At 41.9% G+C, this 20,772-nt stretch overlaps 1 non-coding gene and 1 pseudogene across 1 annotated transcript; one reads left to right on the top strand and one right to left on the bottom strand.

Moving 5' to 3' along the window:
• Nucleotides 1-1,477: 1,477 nt before the first annotated feature.
• Nucleotides 1,478-20,691, bottom strand: LOC129817007 (WD repeat, SAM and U-box domain-containing protein 1-like; annotated as a pseudogene).
• On the top strand, nucleotides 1,725-1,800 carry trnaa-ugc (transfer RNA alanine (anticodon UGC)). Its single transcript has one exon. It is a non-coding gene; the product is annotated as a tRNA-Ala (tRNA).
• Nucleotides 20,692-20,772: the final 81 nt, after the last annotated feature.

The following is a 20,772-nucleotide window of genomic DNA, read 5'->3' as shown; positions in this document are numbered from 1 at the left end:
CATATCATAACTGCTAACCGCTACACACAGCCTGCATCGTTGTCACCATATTATCTAACGTCAAAGGCAACATAGTTAATATAACTAACATATTAGATAATAAACCCGCTACAATCATGCAGTACAGTCAGCAAGCACTTTAGCAGTTACACCGGCTGCCCCCGGTAGCAATAAATGTATAAAACCAAAAGCTTACCTTGACTTGGAAGAGTTCCAGTGTTGGATAGCCAACATAGCATCCCTCTCTGTTTAAGATGGGTGTTTGAGTAGGCTAAACTAGCTAAGTAAGTGAACGTGAAAAAAATACTAAGAAACATAGCTAGCTCTCTCCCTCTTGCTCTTGCTTCTCCTTCATTTTTGAAGAAATGTATTTGTTAAAAACTGTCCAACTATTGTCTTTCTCTCTCTTTGAGTCAACTACTCACCACATTTGATGCAGTGCAGTGCTAGCTGGCTGTAGCTTATGCTTTCAGTACTAGATTAATTCTCTGATCCTTTGATTGGGTGGACAAAATGTTAGTTCATGCTGCAAGAGCTCTGATAGGTTAGAGGTTGGAGGTCGTCATAATTACTGTGTAAGTCTATGGATGGGGGTGAGAACCATGAGCCTCCTCGGTTTTGTATTAAAGTCATTGTACCCAGAGGAGGACGGAAGCTAGCTGACCTCCAGCTACACCATGGTGCTACCCTAAAAAGTGTTGTTGAGGCTACTGTAGACATTCATTGCAAAACAGTGTGTTCTAATCAGTTATTTGGTGATATGAATATATACTGTTCAAAAATATAAACGCAACATGCAACAATTTCAAACATTTTACTGAGTTATAGTTCATATAAGGAAATCAGTCAATTCGAATAAATAAATTAGGCCCTAGTATATGGATTTCAGATGACTGGGCAGGGCAGGGGCGCAGTCATGGGTGGGCCAATAAGAATGAGGTTTTCCCCACAAAAGGGTTACAGAGAGAAATACTCCACAGTTTCATCAGCAGTCCGGGTGGCTGGTCTCAGACAATCCCGCAGGTGAAGAAGCCGGATGTGGAGGTCCTGGGCTGGCGTGGTTGCACGTGGTCTGCGGTTGTGATGCCGGTTGGATGTACTGCCAAATTCTCTAAAACGACGTTGGAGGCGGCTTATGGTAGAGAAATTAACAATAAATGATCTGCCAATAGCTCTGGTGGACATTTGTGCAGTCGGCGTGCCATTTGCACGCTCCCTCAAAACTTGAGACATCTGTAGCATTGGGTTGTGTGACAAAACTGCACATTTTAGAGTACTTTTATTGTCCACGGCACAAGGTGCACCTGTGTAATGATAGTACTGTTTAATCAGCTTTTTGATATGCCACACCTGTCAGCCGGATCTTTGTATAGATTATCTCAGTACATTTAGTACAGTTTTATCTAAAAATGATAGCTTTTTAAATGAAATTCACTTGCTCCTCTGATATACATTAAGCAGACCATTCAGACTCCAGTTTAGTTTATTCCAACAAAATCCTATTGCACATTATGTAAAGTTATGCACACGACATCACACGACTTATTCATGGATAATCACCGTAATTTAATCAATAGTATAGAACTGTGCAATGAACCGATTGTCAGTAATCACATTGTACAAATTTGGCTTGATTCTGAAATGTGGCCTCTTCAGATAAAGGCATTAGTCATGTGCACTAATCTATAATTTCCAACGACCAATAGCGGTCTTCAGACCATTATGGCCCCGTGTAGCTCAGTTGGTAGAGCATGGCGCTTGCAACGCCAGGGTTGTGGGTTCGATTCCCACGGGGGGCCAGTACAAAAAAAAGTATAAATGTATGTACTTGTAAGTCGCTCTGGATAAGAGCGTCTGCTAAATGACTTAAATGTAAATGTAAATTACTGAGTGGCAGTCCAACGGCCAATAGCGCTCTTCAGGCTCCTGTTGGGCGTGACCAAAATGGTTGGTAAAGGTAGGTTGGTCATGGGACTGGGGCGGTCTTAACGCTGATCCAACTCTCAACGGTCTCTTTCTCATAGGAATATCCATCTGTTGATTTTAGACACACATGTTATATATCAGACATTGACATAATTACTTTTATAGGCTATGTACAGTATAATAATTGGAGCAGGTTACAAGTGCTAAAATAAATAGGCTATATTAGCATTGATGAACAAGGACATGTATATGCGTCACATATGTGTTTCTGCCCTTTCCCTCACCTGCAGCGATGACAGGGTCCTTCAACACCTCTATGGTGATGGGACAAAGGAACTCATCTGGCGCACCTGGTCCCGTCAACGCTGCTTTCAGAGCCTCCGCCTTCCTCAAGACTTTACCACGGAGACCCACAGACTACAGCAAAACAACATTATAAGACACTGTTCAATCTGTATCGCTGAAGCATTACAGATCGTGCGATAGAAATAGTCATTTCCGATTGAGCCAACATGTGCAGCGTTTACAATGAATGCAGTCTTGCCTTCTAATTTTAATCACACTCTGACGCTTAACTTCTGCGATACGGAGTGAATGGAGCCCCTATTTGTGGTAAAACCACTCCGACTCATTTGGAGTTAGAGGCAGCTTCAGAGAAATGTACTCCTACCGTAACAGTACATTTTACGAGAACAGAATCAAATCAAATACTGCATAGTTTCCTAGGTGACAGAGATGCGTCATGTGTGTGGACATTTATGAAGGGAAAAGCCATTCTGAGGCACTCTAATGCCAGTGCTTCCATAGACAGGCCCTCGTTATTTGTGCTAGGAAGCCCAATGTCACGGAGGTGACTGCATCTACTGCTCAATAAAACGTGTCTCCTTACTGCTGGGTTTCCCAGATAAGATACAGATGCATACATCTGACTGGGACTCCCCGTCCTTTGTCTTCACAGAAACAGCGGGAAGGAGACTGATGACTCACAGCCTGTTGATGGTTTTAAAGCTCTGCTTTTCAAAAGCAGCAGGTGACTGAATATATCTCCTGAGGATTTCTTGGATCTGTCATAAGTGTTGGAACGTTCCATGGTTAGAGAGCCAGTTACCAGGAAGATGTGCGTTATCACTTGGCACACAGCGAAGCAACCCGCTGCTCACTCGCCGTTTCACTCCTAAAGCCTACAGTCCCACAATGGAATAGGTTTGAATAGTGCGTCTCCGGGGCCAAAGATTTGAGGTGGGTACCAATTTGTCAACAGCAGGTGCCAATAGGCCACCTTTATGAGAGTCCCAGCCACAGTGACGCCTGCCTCCTACAGATAGTGTCCATGGCTGCAGTGTGGATGATTCGGGGAAGGCCTATGTTTAGACAGTAGACCGTCTCATTGTCAGGCCATTCTGTAGGGACCAGGATGTAAACCAAGGAACGAATCAGCTCCACAATCAGGCCTCTTCCTGTGGAAGACCTGCTCCTACATATGGAATGCTCGGTTTGTTTATCAAGGTTAAGTTGCCTAGTGCCTCGGCGCTCAAGGGAAACGTGTCCTTTACACAAACAACACATCAGAGCTGAGGTAAGGAACAGACAGGCAGCTGTGTTGGTGGAGGGAAAGAAAGAAAGCCCCCCACCTGCCACACGTCACTGAGCTTATGGCACTAGGCTATGATGACTTCAGCATTCTGATAGATTTAATTAACTAGCCCTCACCTGCAATCATGCAGAAGGCCCCCCCCCCCCCCCCCCGTGGGGACAGTAGCCAATCAAAATGTATTCTTTCAATGACTTGCTGAACCCATTAGTCATTCAATTTACTAATGTGGATAAGAGAATACACGTCTATGTGCAATATGTATCTTTCTTTGTGCCTGCATTGCCGCAAATGAGATAACATTCACAATTGCTTGTGAAAAGAAACAATATTGGCTATTTACTAACCCTCACAGTTGCCAATCACTGTACCAAGACTACATTGGCAAAGCACCATCAACTGTAATGCGGCAGACTGATGTTAGCTGTAGATGGTGGGCTGTTGTACCAGAGAAGCCTCCCCTAAGCCGCAACAGAGATCTGGTGAACGATGTCTGTGAATAACTTTTTTTCATGAATATTTCATGAAGGAGCGCGGTGAGAATCAAATTTATTTCAGTGTGTATCCACAAACAGCATCTTCAGGCAATCATACGTTATGCACAGCAGAAAGGACAGTGGGTTTTTAGAAACGTATTGTCTCCTTAGCCCTGATTTCATTTGTAATGATGCAGACTGTTTCCCAAAACTATAGTCTGTATGACATTATCACAATCTATTGCAATTATATCACAGTGAAGACACAGAACAAACCTATACTTTTCTTTCTAGCAAGCATGATTGAGGTAATAGCATGAAAAAGCTAATTCTGTCCAAATCCACAAATCAAATTTTCAGAGCGATTATCTAGTCATTTGATTAAATTGTCACAAGCAAATTATATAAGCAAGTAATAGCCGATGGGACATGTTGGAGGTAGGAAAGTCACAGCTTGGCAGCCTTAAAGCAGATTTACAGATATATTTTGGAAGCATTGTGAGAAGATTAGAACTCAGATAAAAGCCTCTGTGGCATGCATTCCATTCCAATAGAAAAGCACTGTAAAAGCATAATTCAGTAAATCCTATGGGTCCACTCCTGGGTCCCTTCATTACAAATGAAGAGTGGAGGCCTCAGGTCAGGCAAGCCTGAGATCTGTGTGTTCTGAGTGTCATGCAGTGGTGGCTGGTGGCACTTTAAATGGGAAGACGGACTCATAGTAACGGCTGGAACGGAATGAATGGAATGTTGCGAAACACATCAAAGACATGGGGCCGTTGATGTTGTTGGATGTGAAGGTCCTGACCAGCTCCTCCATGCTCTCCTCACTCAGCCGGGCTGAGACGTCCTCGGGCCAATCGCTCACCAGCAGCCTTGAGTGACCTGGTCCTGACAGCTTCCTTCCTGTTCCTGGGGAACACGCACAAACACAGGAAGGGAGGATGGGCCTTCCCACGTGCCTCCAAGTCCTTCCTGCTCACTCCCGCTGTTTCCTGCAATACTACTTATCAGATTCCTACAAACACTTCCCACACATTCCACAGAAAGAAGGCCCTTCCTCAATATGAAGACGTTTTCACCAAGGGATACACAAGGCCTGGCTTCACCAGTTGATAAATTGTATAATTTATCATTTGAAATGGCTAATTGGAAAAGCATTGACGTAAAGAGAATGCTGGCTTGGACTGGATCATAATAGAACGGGAACAAAGGTATCCTTTCAACCTTGTTGATATGTCACATAATATTTCTGGGGAAAGGCTTGTTGAAACTCCCAATTCAATTTTGTTACACTCAAAATAGACATGGAAAACAGTACAGTACATAAGATGTGTGGAATTTTGCATCTAAAACAAATATATTCATCGTTTCATAATCCAGGTGTACGGATAGGGAAGAAATCTGTTTACTGGAAACGATGGCTAATGAAAGGAATTCACACTAGGTGATCTATACAATGAAGGTCATACTCAGATTTGATCCAAAAAGATATGGGAGACAACGGACATTTCTGGAAATATTTACAATTGAGAGAATGTCTGTTAACCAGCTGTCAATTAAATCCAGGAAAGAATCCAATAGTGGAATATTTGGAATAAACCAAACATAAAGCAGCCATTTATCTCAATATTTTGTCATTTGCACAGTAAAGACTGTATAAACCTTAGGATAATATGGAAAAGTGATCTTAAATGTGAAATTGAGGATGATCCCTTGTTTGCTCCCAAGTGGCGCAGCGGTCTAAGGCACTTCATCGCAGTGCTAGACACGTCACTACATACCCTGGTTTGATCCCGGGCTGTATCCCAACCGGCCGTGATCGGGAGTCCCATAGTGCGGCGCAAAATTGGCCCAGCGTCATCCTGGTTAGGGTTTGGCCGGTGTAGGCCGTCATTATAAATAAGAATTTGTGAACTGACTTGCCCAGTTAAATAAAACTGTATTTTTTATTAATATTTTGGCTGACTCAGGGTGGAACATAAGGGAAGCCAGGGGGACGCTCAGTCAATACAAGATACTACATAGGTTCTATTGGACTACAACAAGGCTTCATACAACGGGGTTGATCGACGATAAGATGTGCTAGAAATGTCAACAAGACACTGGGACATTCTTACACGCAATATGGGAATGTACATTAGTGCTACCTTTCTGGAAGGATGTTTTGAAATATTTGGGAGAATGTCGGGAACAACAATCCCAATTTCACTAAGAATATGTCTCTTAGGTGGCAGAACAAAATGACCTAATGTATCAAATGAAGAATTTGCACTGGACTGTCGGTATCATTACAGCGACTAGATTGATCCTTAGACGTTGGAAAGGCCATGCCACTACTATTCTGAAACAGTGGATAGAATCAATGCCGGAAGTGGCATTTTATGAACAACCGCTTGCTAGATTCACTGGTAGAAATGAACATTGTAAGAGAATCTGTGTCATGTTGTTTCTGGGAATGGGAGGTGATGCCCATGTTGTATGGTAATACTGCGTTTGTGAACCCATTTTGTATTGTAGCTTATATGATGCTGAAGTAGTATTAGATTGTGTATGTGTGTTATGCTGGAGGGTATGGCTGGATGTCATGTTCAATATTTTTATGCTGTACAATGTGTTTGTTTGATGAAAAAATATATATCTAAAAAAAATACTTAAATACTTCCCAAAAAAGGAAGCCCTCCTGTGCTGATAACAAATTACCATTCATTCTAGCATGCAGCGATAAAAGACAAGACTAGTACTTTCTAACCTGTTCACCCAAATATACGTCCTCTTTTCATAAACAGCACAGTAATGACATTTGCATGCCCTGGGAATATTTATCAGTCTTCCTCAGAGCCTCCCTCCCCTTGACAATGCTGTGTTTTTCTGGCCTTCGCAGGCACACTGTTCAGAGGCAACCTTCACACGACATTGTGCGAGCGGCTATCATTTTTCATGTATTGCTAAGATAAAATGCACACTGTTGTGTCGCAGTGCTTGCTAATGACGCCACACAGCACCATGCTTTCCGTTTCCCATTATTAGGTTCTGAATGATAACAGCGGGGACTACAGGAGTTAATTGTCATTAACACAGCGCTGTTTGCGTTTTCCTCACCTCTCTCTTTCCTTCCCCTTCACTCTCCATCGCGTTCTCTTTTCTTCTCGATCCGTTATTTTAGTCATTCACTATCGCTTGCTTGTCCATCTGGCCAAAATAACACCACCACTGACTTCCCCATTGAATTCCACTCCCAGAAGCAAACATGTGGAGGGAGGCTTAATGAAGTTATGGTGAAACAGCAGCAGCACTTTGAGTCAAAACATACCAGAACAGTAAGTGCCCTCTTATCAAGTCTGCTTGTACTATACAGTAACAACTCCTCTCTCCACAGCATCCCAAATGGCACCCTATATTACACTATACAGGCAATAGGTTGCCATTTGAGACACACACCCAGCGTCTCTGTGGCTGACTGGCTCTTAGGAAGGTTATGTAGACTCGCCGACCAGTTTATTAGGTACACCCGTCCAGTACCTGGTCGGACCCCCTTTGCCTCCAAAACATCCAGAATTCTTCGGGGTGTGGATTGTACAAGTCGGAAACGTTCCACATGGATGTTGTTCCATGCTGACGCGATGGCATCACACAGTTGCTGAAGATTGGACGGCGGTACACCAACGCCACCAGCCTGTACCGTTGACACCAGGCAGGATGGGGCCATGGACTCATGCCGCTTACGCCAAATTCTGACTCTGCTATCAGCATGACGCAACAGGAACCAGGATTCGTCAGACCAGGCAATGTTTTCCACTCCTCAATTGTCCAGTGTTGGTGATCGCGTGCACACTGGAGCCACTTCTTCTTGTTTTTAGCTGATAGGAGTGGAACCCGATGTGGTTGTCTGCTGCAATAGCCCATCCATGCCAATGATCGACGAGTTGTACTTTCCAAGATGCCGTTCTTCACACCACTGTTGTACTGCGCCGTTATTTGTCTGTTTGTGGCCCGCCTGTTTGCTTGAATGATTCTTGCCACTCCTTCGACCTTTCCTATCAACTAGCTGTTTTTGCCGACAGGACTGCCGCAGACTGAATGTTTTTTGTTTGTCGCGCCATTCTCGGTAAAGCCTAGACACTGTTGTGCGTGAAAAGCCCAGGAGGGCAGCCGTTTTTGAGATACTGGATCTGATGTGTCTGGCATGACAATAATACCACCCTCAAAGTCACTTAGGTCACTCATTTTGCCCATTCTAACGTTCAATCGAACAGTAATGGAATGCCTCAATGCCTCTCTGCATGCTATATATAGCAAGCCACGTGACTACTGTTCGTAGGTGCGATCCATTTTTGTGAACGGGGTGTCCGGTAAGTGTAAAAATCGTTGGAGCCTACTGTAGCTGACTGGGGGGGTTAGGGAAGCTGTGCCAAGACTGGAGAGGGTTCTTTGTTTATCTGGAGGGGTTCCACTCTTGGACTGGCTCCAATGTACAGGCCTCTTCATCATTATCTCTCACTTTACAAGTCATCATCATTTATTTTTACTGCCTCCTCCACTCATTCAGGCCTCCGGACATCTCATCCATTCATTGACCCAGTATCTGTCTCAGGGGTGAATTTTCCCCTATGTACAGATCTAGGATCAGCTTCTCTTCTCCCAACATACTCCATTAGTGAGGGAAAATGCAAAACTGACCCAAGATCAGCGTCTATGGGCAACTTCACCCGACTCCCAGTATCTGGAGGCTGCTACTCCTGACCGTCCCTACATTCCATAGGCTAAATAGCCACAGGGGATTGGGGGGACATGTTCCCCCCAATATTCAGGACATGTTGATTCGTCTCCCCCCCCCCAATAATTTCTTTAAAATAAAAAATACATAGTTTTGTGGGTCATAAGTAATGTCAAAATGTGTAGAATTTCAGGAAATTAGCTTTAACGGTCAAATTTGGGCACGAAAAACGGTCCAGCTCCTCTTAATTTTCAAACAGAAATGGAGTGTGCCTTTGGTGTCATTGTGGTCATGCGTGCCTCGACCGACATAGCTAGTTTGTTAGCTGAGCTAGCCACTTGTAGCTATTCAGTAACTCCTCCAGTATGTGGTGATGTCATTTCGCAGGACTTGTTTTCGGTAAGATCAGTAAGAAATGGCACTTCTGTTATCATAATCATAATTTTGTTTTCAAGCATTAAATGACCTGGTATGATAGTTCATTGATCAGTTATACAGTTTAAATGAGTTATTTTTGCATTTTTGCCCAATGTTGACCTTTAAAAGAACTGTCCAGTGTTTCCAGATTTCTATGAAATATGACCTATAATTAATTACAATATGAGTGAAATAGTTTTCTTCCCAAAATGTTTTATTAAGCAGGTTAAAAAACAGCTTTTGTGTTTTGTAATGGTGTGGGTGTGTACCCCAACAACAGAATAGTGTGGGCGTACACCAGGCATTCTCTATAAGGAAATAGCAATACTTTTTTAACAGTCTGCTTGCGTTACAAGTTTGAGGTGGGGTTTTTGAAGTGTTTTTTATCCAATTGATACTTTGGACACAAATATAAGAATAGGATGAGTCAACAACATTATTTGGGTATGAGTTAACAGAATATTACTGCAAAATGTTCTCTTATCCTCATGGCAAAATGTGAAGAATAGCATGAGATGAGCTATAAAACAGCACCGTTTTCTCTATGCCTTATGGCAAGATGTGTGTAATTGGTTTTTCCAGCAGGACAATGCTCCATTCCACACAGCCAGGTCAATCAAGGTGTGGATGGAGGACCACCAGATCAAGACCTTGTCATTGCCAGCCCAATCTCCAGACCTGAACCCCATTGAAAACCTCTGGAATGTGATCAAGAGGAAGATGGATGGTCACAAGCCATCAAACAAAGCCGAGCTGCTTGAATTTTTGAGCCAGGAGTGGCATAAAGTCACCCAACATCAATGTGAAAGACTGGTGGAGAGCTGTGATTGAAAATCAGGGTTATTCCACCAAATATTGATTTCTGAACTTTTCCTACGTTAAAACATTAGTATTGGGTTGTTTTAAAAATGAATATGAACTTATTTTCTTTGCATCATTCAAGGTCTGACTGCATCTTTTTTTGTTATTTTGACCAGTTATCATTTTCTGCAAATAAATAGTTTTATTTGGAATTTGGGAGAAATGCTGTCAGTAGTTTATAGAATAAATCAAAAATGTTCATCTTACCCAAACACATTCCTATGAACAGAAACGGATCATTTTGCAGTGGTCTCTTAATTGTTTCCAGAGCTGTTTAAAAAAAAAAATGGGAGGGGGAGACTTCCATTTATCCATCTACTTACACTGTGTTTTCAAAATACCCCTCCGAATACCCATCAAGAGAGGCATAATAAGTCATGTCAAACTGTACAATTGCAGGAAATGCGTTTTAAAATGTTGAAAATTCCGGGGGATGAACACCCCGAACCCCGTCTATTGTTCATCCCCTCCAATATCTATACCACAATTTTGCCCTTGCACCAATCATTGGATATAATGATAAGAACATTTTCCTTTGTGTTCTTACCTTGACATGAGGGGTTCCTGGATTCAGCTTGAAATCACCAGAAAACACTAAATCACTTTCAAAGGAGACTGCGTTCAAAGAGCGATAGAGCTTGGAATGTGCTCTGTCAACATGTCCACTCTCAGAAGGAAACCCTCTGTAAACACTAGTCTAGCCAGGCCCTGATGTCAAAAGACACAGCTGCATTCTGGTGCAGTGCTTTTTAAAGTTTTAATGTACATGTTGCAACATTCTTGCAACCTCTAAACCCAACAGTAATCAATATCAATGTAATACTAAAAATAGCATAAGGTAGAACAAACACACAATAAATACAAATAATAAATTAGAAGAACACGAGAAAGTAAGTAAGCTGCTGTTGCCATACCAAGCAGTGATGCAGCCAGTCAAGATTCTCTCAATGGAGCAGCTGTAGAACTTTGAGGATCTGAGGGCCCATGCCAAACTTTTTCAACCTCCTGAGGGGGAAGAGGTGCTGTCGCGCCTTCTTCACGACTGAGTGCGTGACTGTGGACTTATATTTCCCTCACTAACTTTAAACATCAGCTATCTGAGGCTGGTACCTATTATGCTGGCTCAACGTGTGAAGAAGAACTCCATTGCTCTACAAAGGAAGAAATAAACAAACACTGACAAAGAATAATGTCTGGGATTTCTAACTGTTAAGAGACTGTGATTTGTACCAGAGCAACAGTGGCGTGTGGATGGATACATCCGTTTCAAAAGCAAAACACAACTTACTAAGACCACATCAAAGACTGTTTCACATACCAGATAGTACACCGTCACCGTCTTATCCACGGAGCTGTTGAAAAACACAACGGTGATGTATTTTATTCATCCCAACAGCTCATCAGTACAAGACACAACTAATCACGCAGAAGGAACAGAAATGAAGCAAAACTTCTACTTCACCAACTAACACAAGCAGCAGATTATTGAGCAGTCGGCAGGTAAGGGTGCTCTCGAGTGCCATCAGATTTGCCACCAATGCTTCTTAAAGGACACATCACTGCACTCTATACTCTAGAGCAGCTCACAGATTTCTGCACCTGTACATAGCCCATCTATAATTTAGCCCAAACAACTACCTCTTCCCCTACTGTATTTATTTATTTTGCTCCTTTGCGCCCCATTATTTATATTTCTACTTTGCACATTCTTCCACTGCAAATCTACCATTCCAGTGTTTAACTTGCTATATTGTATTTACCTCACCACCAAGGCCTTTTTTTGCCTTTACCTCCCTTATCTCACCTCATATATAGACTTATTTTTCTACTGTATTATTGACTGTATGTTTTGTTTATTCCATGTGTAAATCTGTGTTGTTGTGTGTCAAATTGCTATGCTTTATCTCTGCCAGGTCATAGTTGCAAATGAGAACTTGTTCTAAACTAGCCTACCTGGTTAAATAAAGGTGAAAAAAAATCTAATAAAATGGAGAACTTTAAATTCTGCTATGTAAGGCTTCAGAGTAGAGACCCCCTAGTGGTCAAATATGAGAAAAGCACTATTTAAAAGAAAATACGTATATGATTACGGTATACCAAGTTTATTCCAACTGAATAGGGATTGAAGAAATATTTGGTCACACCTTACATTATAGTGCTGTTATTGCTGTGTATATATTCCTACAAGAACCCTAGGGTTAGGGTATCTCTGGTCAAGGGCGTTTGTGAAGGCTAAGCATTAGAAAGCCTGACAAACACACTGAACCAGAGCTATGGTTAAGACTTGGGTAATGAGAGGACGGATGAGACAAGCAGCTCTCCGTCATATGAAAAGATACAGGAGAGCACAGGGGCGGACTGGCCAGTCAGAGCGGTGCAGCTGCATCTCACAGCCTGGGAATCAATAACTCACAAAGACCTCCTGTAGAGAAGACCTCACCACCCACACCCCACTGTCTGTCTGACTGTCTGTCCCACTGACCACCCCTCTGACTATCCCTGCCCCAACCACAGAAGGATTAACAAGTTAAAGAAGGCTGTCAGTAACCACTCGGCATGTAAGGGTGCTCGAGTGCCATCAGCTTTGCTACCAATACTTCTTAAAGGACACATCACTGCACTCTATACTCTTCTGTAAACTGGTAATCTCTGTATACCCGTCGCAAGACCCACTGGTTGATGCTTATTTATAAAATCCTCATAGGCCTCACTCCCCCCTATCTGAGATACCTACTGCAGCCCTCATTCTCCACATACAACACCCGTTCTGCCAGTCACGTTCTGTTAAAGGCCCCCAAAACACACACATCCCTGGGTCGCTCCTCTTTTCAGGTCGCTGCAGCTAGTGACTGGAATGAGCTGCAACAAACACTCAAGCTGGACAGTTTTATCTCAATCTCTTCATTCAAAGACTCAATCATGGACACTCTTACTGACAGTTGTGGCTGCTTCGTCTGATGTATTGTTGTCTCTACCTTATTGCCCTTTGTGCTGTTGTCTCTGCCCAATAATGTTTGTACCCTGTTTTGTGCTGCTACCATGTTGTGTTGCTACCATGTTGTTGTCATGTTGTGTTGCTACCATGTTGTTGTCATGTTGTGTTGCTACCATGTTGTTGTCATGTTGTGGTGCTACCATGTTGTTGTCATGTGTTGCTACCATGTTGTTGTCATGTTGTGTTGCTACCATGTTGTTGTCATGTTGTTGTGCTACCATGTTGTTGTCATGTGTTGCTACCATGTTGTTGGCATGTGTTGCTACCATGTTGTTGTCATGTTGTTGTGCTACCATGTTGTTGTCATGTGTTGCTACCATGTTGTGTTGCTACCATGTTGTGTTGCTACCATGTTGTGTTGCTACCATGCTGTGTTGTCATGTTGTGTTGTTGTCATGTTGTGTTGCTACCATGTTGTTGTCATGTTGTGTTGCTACCATGTTGTTGTCATGTTGTGTTGCTACCATGTTGTTGTCATGTTGTGTTTCTACCATGTTGTTGTCATGTTGTGTTGCTACCATGTTGTTGTCATGTTGTGTTGCTACCATGTTGTTGTCATGTTGTGTTGCTACCATGTTGTTGTCATGTTGTGTTGCTACCATGTTGTTGTCATGTTGTGTTGCTACCATGTTGTTGTCATGTTGTGTTGCTACCATGTTGTTGTCATGTGTTTCTACCATGTTGTTGTCATGTTGTGTTGCTACCATGTTGTTGTCATGTTGTGTTGCTACCATGTTGTTGTCATGTTGTGTTGCTACCATGTTGTTGTCATGTTGTGTTGCTACCATGTTGTTGTCATGTTGTGTTGCTACCATGTTGTTGTCATGTTGTGTTGCTACCGTGTTGTTGTCATGTTGTGGTGCTACCATGTTGTTGTCATGTTGTGTTGCTATCATGTTGTCATGTTGTGTTGCTGCCTTTCTATTTTATTGTCTTAGTTCTCTCTTTATGTAGTGTTGTCTCACTTGTCGTTATGCGTGTTGTTATTTTTTTTTTTAAACCACTCCCCCGTCCCCACAGGAGGCCTTTAGCCTTCTGGTAGGCCATCATTGTAAATAAGATTTTTTTCATAACTGACTTGCCTAGTTAAATAAAGGTTCAATAAATAAAACCACAACACTCTGGACACTGATGCCGGGGTTCAATCCAAGGTGCTGTATACATAAATGTTATGGTTTTGTATGGAGACTTTTGCCTGTCGCCTTTATAAAATGCATTTGTCAGTTGTCCAGTGCACTGCTCTATAACGCTCCTTGAATTTAATCCTGGCTGGACTGTCCCTTAAGGAGAAGGCTACACACTATACATACTGCATTTTAATTCAGTTATGCCAAATTATTTATTTGCAGGTTGACAACCAAGCACCGTGGTAAAACAATTGTCCTTTTTCAAATTCATCTGATCTACATAAGATTTCTTTCCTCCTGGTAAGATTCAAAATCAGTCATTTATTATTTTTAATTGCTTTTAATTTGGCCTTTACAGGCTGAGTAAGTAGTGATGGCCATGTGGCTATTAAAATTCACAGTGAATAAAGAGAAGGTAATTATATTTCTAAAACATAAAAAACTACAGGAAAATAAAGGGAAGGAAACATGAATAACATCAACACCAGGAAGCAGAATGACAGTTCAATTGAAAGGTTACTGACACAAAAGAGATCCGGAAAATTGACTATAAATATTCCGCCCATCCAAAAGACAATTTCCTCTGAAAGTGGTACAATAATCATGTGAGGCACAGCGCCTTGGTATGCACTGCCCCTTCTGCAGCCTATGAGTGGCCAATGTTCTCTGGTTTCATTCCCTGTGCTGTTGTGGGCTTCCTTTAGTGTGCTGCTGCTCGAAGACAAAGGCACCACAACACATCCCTGTGGAACACCACTCAGTATGCACATATCACATCTCACACAGGAACAGCTGTTACCACAGCAACAGAGATAGGATAGCCACTACATAAGTAGCACAAGACCATCCACCAGTTTCCAAAGAGTAATGCAAAGCCTACTATCTGGCCATTCAGGCCCATTCTAATATTTGTTCAATTTATGGTGCTGACCTGTTGCACTCTCTATAACCACGGTGGCCCTGCTGGTCATCTATGGATGTTTGAACATCTTGAAGAACGATCTGGCCTTAATGGCCATGTACTATTATAATATCCATCCGGCACAGCCAGAAGAGGACTACCCACCCTTCACAACCTGGTTCCTCTCAAGGTTTCTTCCTAAATTCCAGGCTTTCTAGGGAGTTTTTCATAGCAACCGTGCTTCTACATCTGCATTGCTCTCTGGGGCTTTAGGCTGGGTTTTTGTATAAGCACTGTGTGACAAACTGCTGAGGTGAAAAGGGCTTTATAAATACATTTGATTGATTGACGGCAGTGTTTGTGGTTTGTTAAAGGGCATGATTGCTTCCACTTGTATGCTGTGCATTGGATTGTTGACTGTTGGCTACGGTTATGGAATGGGCAGATACATTAAAATACTGTATATCAGATGCTGATCACAGTCCAAAACAAAGAGCAGATATTGAATTCTATAAGAACTAGTATGTGTTTGAAATACAGAAGAGTAACTGTAAACAAAGTTTGGATACATGTATTGATTTTCAAATTGGAACATATATATCTTAAACCCACTGGGAAGATACTTGCTGGTCTTCAATCTGATATGACTGAAAGCAATCTATTATTGATGAGGTTTATTTTAGCACTGATGCGGTTTGTTCTAAAACACTAATGCAATTATTTTATTCCGTGCAGACGATGCTGTGCTCAATCTCGCTATCTATTCCTGTGTGTGCGTAGCAGAAGGCAGACCAGCCTACGTGCTATACCATGCTGTGATACGATCCATATCTTCAGTTGACTGTCCTGTCAACAGGAGGCCAATCGAAACTGCACTGAACTGCCATCTGTGAAGGCGCGGCGGAACAAACCCGGCACATTGACTCTCCATCAGAATAATAATGTTTACTTTGGAAGAAAAATAACATAATAGGTTGGTGCTTATCTTTTTGAACTGTTGGGAACTATGAGAATACATTTTAGGCAATATCTAGAATTCAACTCTGACAATTCTAGGATTAGAAGGATTGCATTGAAAATAGGAAAGGATAATGTTTATGATTGATGAAAGGTAAAACAATGTTTCAACAGTTGTGAGACATGAATTACTGTGTGGTTAGAACATTTGGTTATAATAAAACCTTTCAATGGTTATTTCTTTATTTAAGTCCCCACTGAGACTGCCACGAAGCTCTAGATGCACCATAGAAAGATTTTTTTCTAAATAAAGTAATTTATAGTCTGAATTCTAACTCTCCATACTCGGGCTGAGTGCCAAATGGCACCCTATTGGACCCAGGTAAAAAATGATGCACTATATTAGGGAATAGGGTGTCATTTGGGATTCACCCTATGTATTGTTTTTCTCAGTTTTACACCTCAACAGGGCACTATCCCTATGTGTTGAAGAGAAGGGTGCACTGACGAGAGGATCACTTAAAACTTCTTGCGAATATAGGGGGTGCTGTTTCGACTTAGCATAAATCGGGCTCCAGATTAAACGGCTTCCTACTCAATTCTTGCTCGTACAATATGCATATTATTATTATTATTGGATAGAAAACAATCTCTAGTTTCTATAGCCGTTGGAATTTTGTCTCTGAGTGAAACAGAACTCCTTCTACAGCACTTTTCATGACAGGGAGTGAGATTTCAGAAATCTTGGCCCCTGTTCCCAGGTCGGTTGTAAAGTCCCTGTAAATGCTATGGAGAAACAAACACTGCCTACGTCTTCCTCTGGATGTCAGTACGTGGTGACGCTTTGAATGGAGTCGATTGCGCAATCAGGGCCTCTATAAAACACCAAAGACTGGAAGTAGCTTTCTTTTCCTGCCTGCGCCTGACGCATGGTGGACATCGGACTTGCCTCCTTCCAAGCTGTTGTTTAGCCAGTAATATTTCTCCGGTCATGTTTTTACTCGTTATAGGTGTTAAAAACATCATAAGGTAGTTAATTTGAACCGTTTTATAGCAATTTATATCCGTTTAGGGCGATTTTATGGCATTTCTGTGTGATGCACTTTGAAGAGCTGGGCACTTTGAGTGCATGGTGAACGTTAGTGGCCGTTTCGACGGGACAAGAGGAGATCTTTCGACCAAAAGACGATTAGACCGGAGAAAGGATTCATTGCCCAAGATTCTGATGGAAGAACAGCTCATAGTAAGAACTATTTATGATGATAAATCGTGTTTCTGTCGAAAAATGTTAAACGCTTATGCCGCCATTTTGTTTGGTGTAGCTACGCTTGGCGCAACCTGTATTGAAAAGTAAGGATAATTTAAAAAAATGTAATTCAGCGATTGCATTAAGAATTAAATTGTCTATCAATCGCTGTCCACCCTGTATTTTTTAGTCAAGTTTATGAGTATTTATGTATAAGACTAGATCACTGTCTAATATGGCGCCCGACATTTTCTGACCAGCTTGGCTACTTTTCTCATTGTCTAAACATGATTTTGGTGGCTAAATATGCACATTTTCGAACAAACTCTATATGTATGTTGTAATATGATGTTACAGGAGTGTCATCTGAAGAATTCTGAGAAGGTTAGTGAAAAAATTAATACATTTTGGTGGTGATAATGCTATCGCTCTTTTTGCCGTGAATCAATGCTGGGGTAATGTTTGCACATGTGCTATGGTAATAGAACGATTTATTGTGTTTTCGCTGTAAGACACTTAGAAAATCTGAAATATTGTCTGGATTCACAGGATCTGTGTCTTTCAATTAGTGTACGCTGTGTATTTTTAAGAAATGTTTTATGATTAGTAATTAGGTAATACACGTTGCTCTCTGTATTTTTTCTAGTCGAGTTGTGATGGTGGGTGCAATTGTAAACTATGATTTATACCTGAAATATGCAAATTTTTCTAACAAAACAAAACCTATCCTATACAATAAATATGTTATCAGACTGTCATCTGATGAGGTTTTTTCTTGGTTAGTGGCTATCAATATCTTTATTTGGCCGAATTGGTGATAGCTACTGATGCAGTAAGAAAATGGTGGAGTAAGAAAATTGTTGTCTTTTGCTAACAGTGGTTAGCTAATAGATTTACATATTGTGTCTTCCCTGTAAAACATTTTACAAATCAGAGATGATGGCTTGAATCACAAGATCTGTATCTTTCATTTGGTGTCTTGGACTTGTGATTTCATGAACATTTTATTTTATGATATCCCTGTAACTTTAGGCTAGGCTATGCTAGTCAGCTTTTGTGTTGGGGGGGATCCCGGATCCGGGTTAGGGAGGCGTTAGAGGTTAACTGAGGTATGTTTAAAATCTTACCCATGTCAAACTGGGGTGCAGTGGCAGCAGGTCACCCCCAGGTCATTGGCATCCTTCTCTGCATGGAGCTGCTTCATGTACAGATCTCACACTTTGATATCTCCAGATGTGTACACCCTGTTATAAACATCTTCCCACAAGGAGTAAAGCAGCACGCCATCACTGTGGTCTCAGTCATGGCACCAGACCTGGGAAGATGAACAGTGGAATATGATGTCCCATTTTGATAGCCTATGCGGAGTCGGTAAAACGGAAACATCCGGTTTTCAGGGATACAGTATCTTCAATCTAGCTTCCGTTCCCCCTGAAGCCCAGATGAGGGGACTCCATTCAAGTGTTTCTTTTACACCGGTTATGAAGATTACATACAGTTGAAGTCGGAAGTTTACAGACACCGTAGCCAAATACATTTAAACTCAGTTTTTCACAATTCCTGACATTTAATCTTAGTAAAAAATCCGTTTTAGGTCAGTTTGGATCACCACTTTATTTTAAGAATGTGAAATGTCAGAATAATAGTTGAGAGAATGATTTCTTTCAGCTTTTATTTCTTTCATCACATTCCCAGTGGGTCATAAGTTTACATACACTCAATTAGTATTTGGTAGCATTGCCTTTAAATTTTTTAACTTGGGTCAAACGCTTCAGGTAGCCTTCCACAAGCTTCCCAAAATAAGTTGGGTGAATTTTGGCCCATTCCTCCTGACAGAGCTGGTGTAACAGTCAGATTTGTAGTCCTCCTTGCTCACACACGCTTTTTCAGTTCTGCCCACAAATGTTCTATAGGATTGAGGTCAGGGCTTTGTGATGGCCACTCCAATACCTTGACTTTGTTGTCCTTAAGCCATTTTGCCACAACTTTGGAAGTATGCAGCAAACCACCCCCACAACATTATGCTGCCACCCTCATGCTTCACGGTTGGGCTGGTGTTCTTCGGCTTGCAAGCCTCCCCCTTTTCCTCCAAACATTACGATGGTCATTACGGCCAAACAGTTCTATTTTTGTTTCATCAGACCAGAGGACATTTCTCCAAAAAGTACAATCTCTGTCCCCATGTGCAGTTGCAAACCGTAATCTGGCTTTTCTATGGCGGTTTTGGAGCAGTAGCGTCAACCTTGCTGAGCGGCCTTTCAGGTTGTCGATATAGGACTCGTTTTACTTTGGATATAGATACTTTTGTACCTGTTTCCTCCAGCATCTTTACAAGGTCCTTTACTGTTGTTCTGGGATTGATTTGCACTTTTCGCACAAAAGTACATTCATCTCTAGGAGACAGAACGCATCCTTCCTGAGCTGTATGACAGCTGCGTGGTACCATGGTGTTTATACTTGCGTACTATTGTTTGTACAGATGAACGTGGCACATTCAGGCGTTTGGAAATTGCTCCCAAAGATGAACCAGACTTATGGAGGTCTCAAAAAAAAAAAATTCTGAGGTCTTGGCTGATATCTTTTGATTTTCCCACAATGATGTCAAGCAAAGAGGCACTGAGTTTGAAGGTAGGCCTTGAAATACATCCACAGGTACACCTCCAATTTACTCAAATTATGTCAATTAGCCTATCAGAAGCTTCTAAAGCCATGACAATTTTCTGGAATATTCCAAGCTGTTTAAAGGCACAGTCAATTTAGTGTATGTAAACTTCTGACCCACTGGAATTGTGATACAGTGAATTATAAGTGAAATAATCTGTCTGTAAACAATTGTTGGAAAAATTACTCGTGTCATGCACAAAGTAGATGTCCTAACCGACTTGCCAAAACTATAGTTTGTTAACAAGAAATGTGTGGATTGGTTTTAAAACGAGTTTTAATGACTCCAACCTAAGTGTATGTAAACTTCTGACTTCAACTGTATGCTGATAAGCTTGCATCAATGAGGACAAGCAATAGGATGCTTCATTTGAATATTAGAGACCACTGGGATTATTTGTAAACGTAACAGACGTTTATTATCATAGGATGTGTCTGTGTAAGAATATCCCTTAGTAATACATAAAACATATATAGGTCTATTATGAAGATTAGAGAACCAATCTCCAAGGGCATCAGGGCAACGCAACATCGGGAGCAGTTTATGCCCTAAGTGAAAACCCAAAACCGCCACGGTTCCATCTGATTTCCTGGACAGCAAGGGGAGGAGTCGGGAGACAGCGAGCACACCCTGACGGGGCTGCGGCCAGGATGTCATTTTGCCATTAGCTCACCTGTCGCCAACTCCAAAATAGTCACCGCGTCTGTGGAGCAGCTGGACAGGTAGGTGCCACACACAAACTGTAGCAGTGAACTCCATAGATGTGCCCTGAGAGGCGAGAACGGAAGCTCCGAGAAGTCATTCCTGTTATACATTCGTATGGTTTTATCCCCGGAGCAAGTCGCTAGTAGTGTAGGGGAGAACGCGCACCTATACACCTCATGTCGATGATCGTG

The sequence above is a fragment of the Salvelinus fontinalis genome, chromosome 19, assembly GCF_029448725.1.
Source record: "Salvelinus fontinalis isolate EN_2023a chromosome 19, ASM2944872v1, whole genome shotgun sequence".
Classification (NCBI taxonomy): Eukaryota; Metazoa; Chordata; class Actinopteri; order Salmoniformes; family Salmonidae; genus Salvelinus; species Salvelinus fontinalis.
This window is presented reverse-complemented; position numbering and strand designations above follow the sequence as displayed.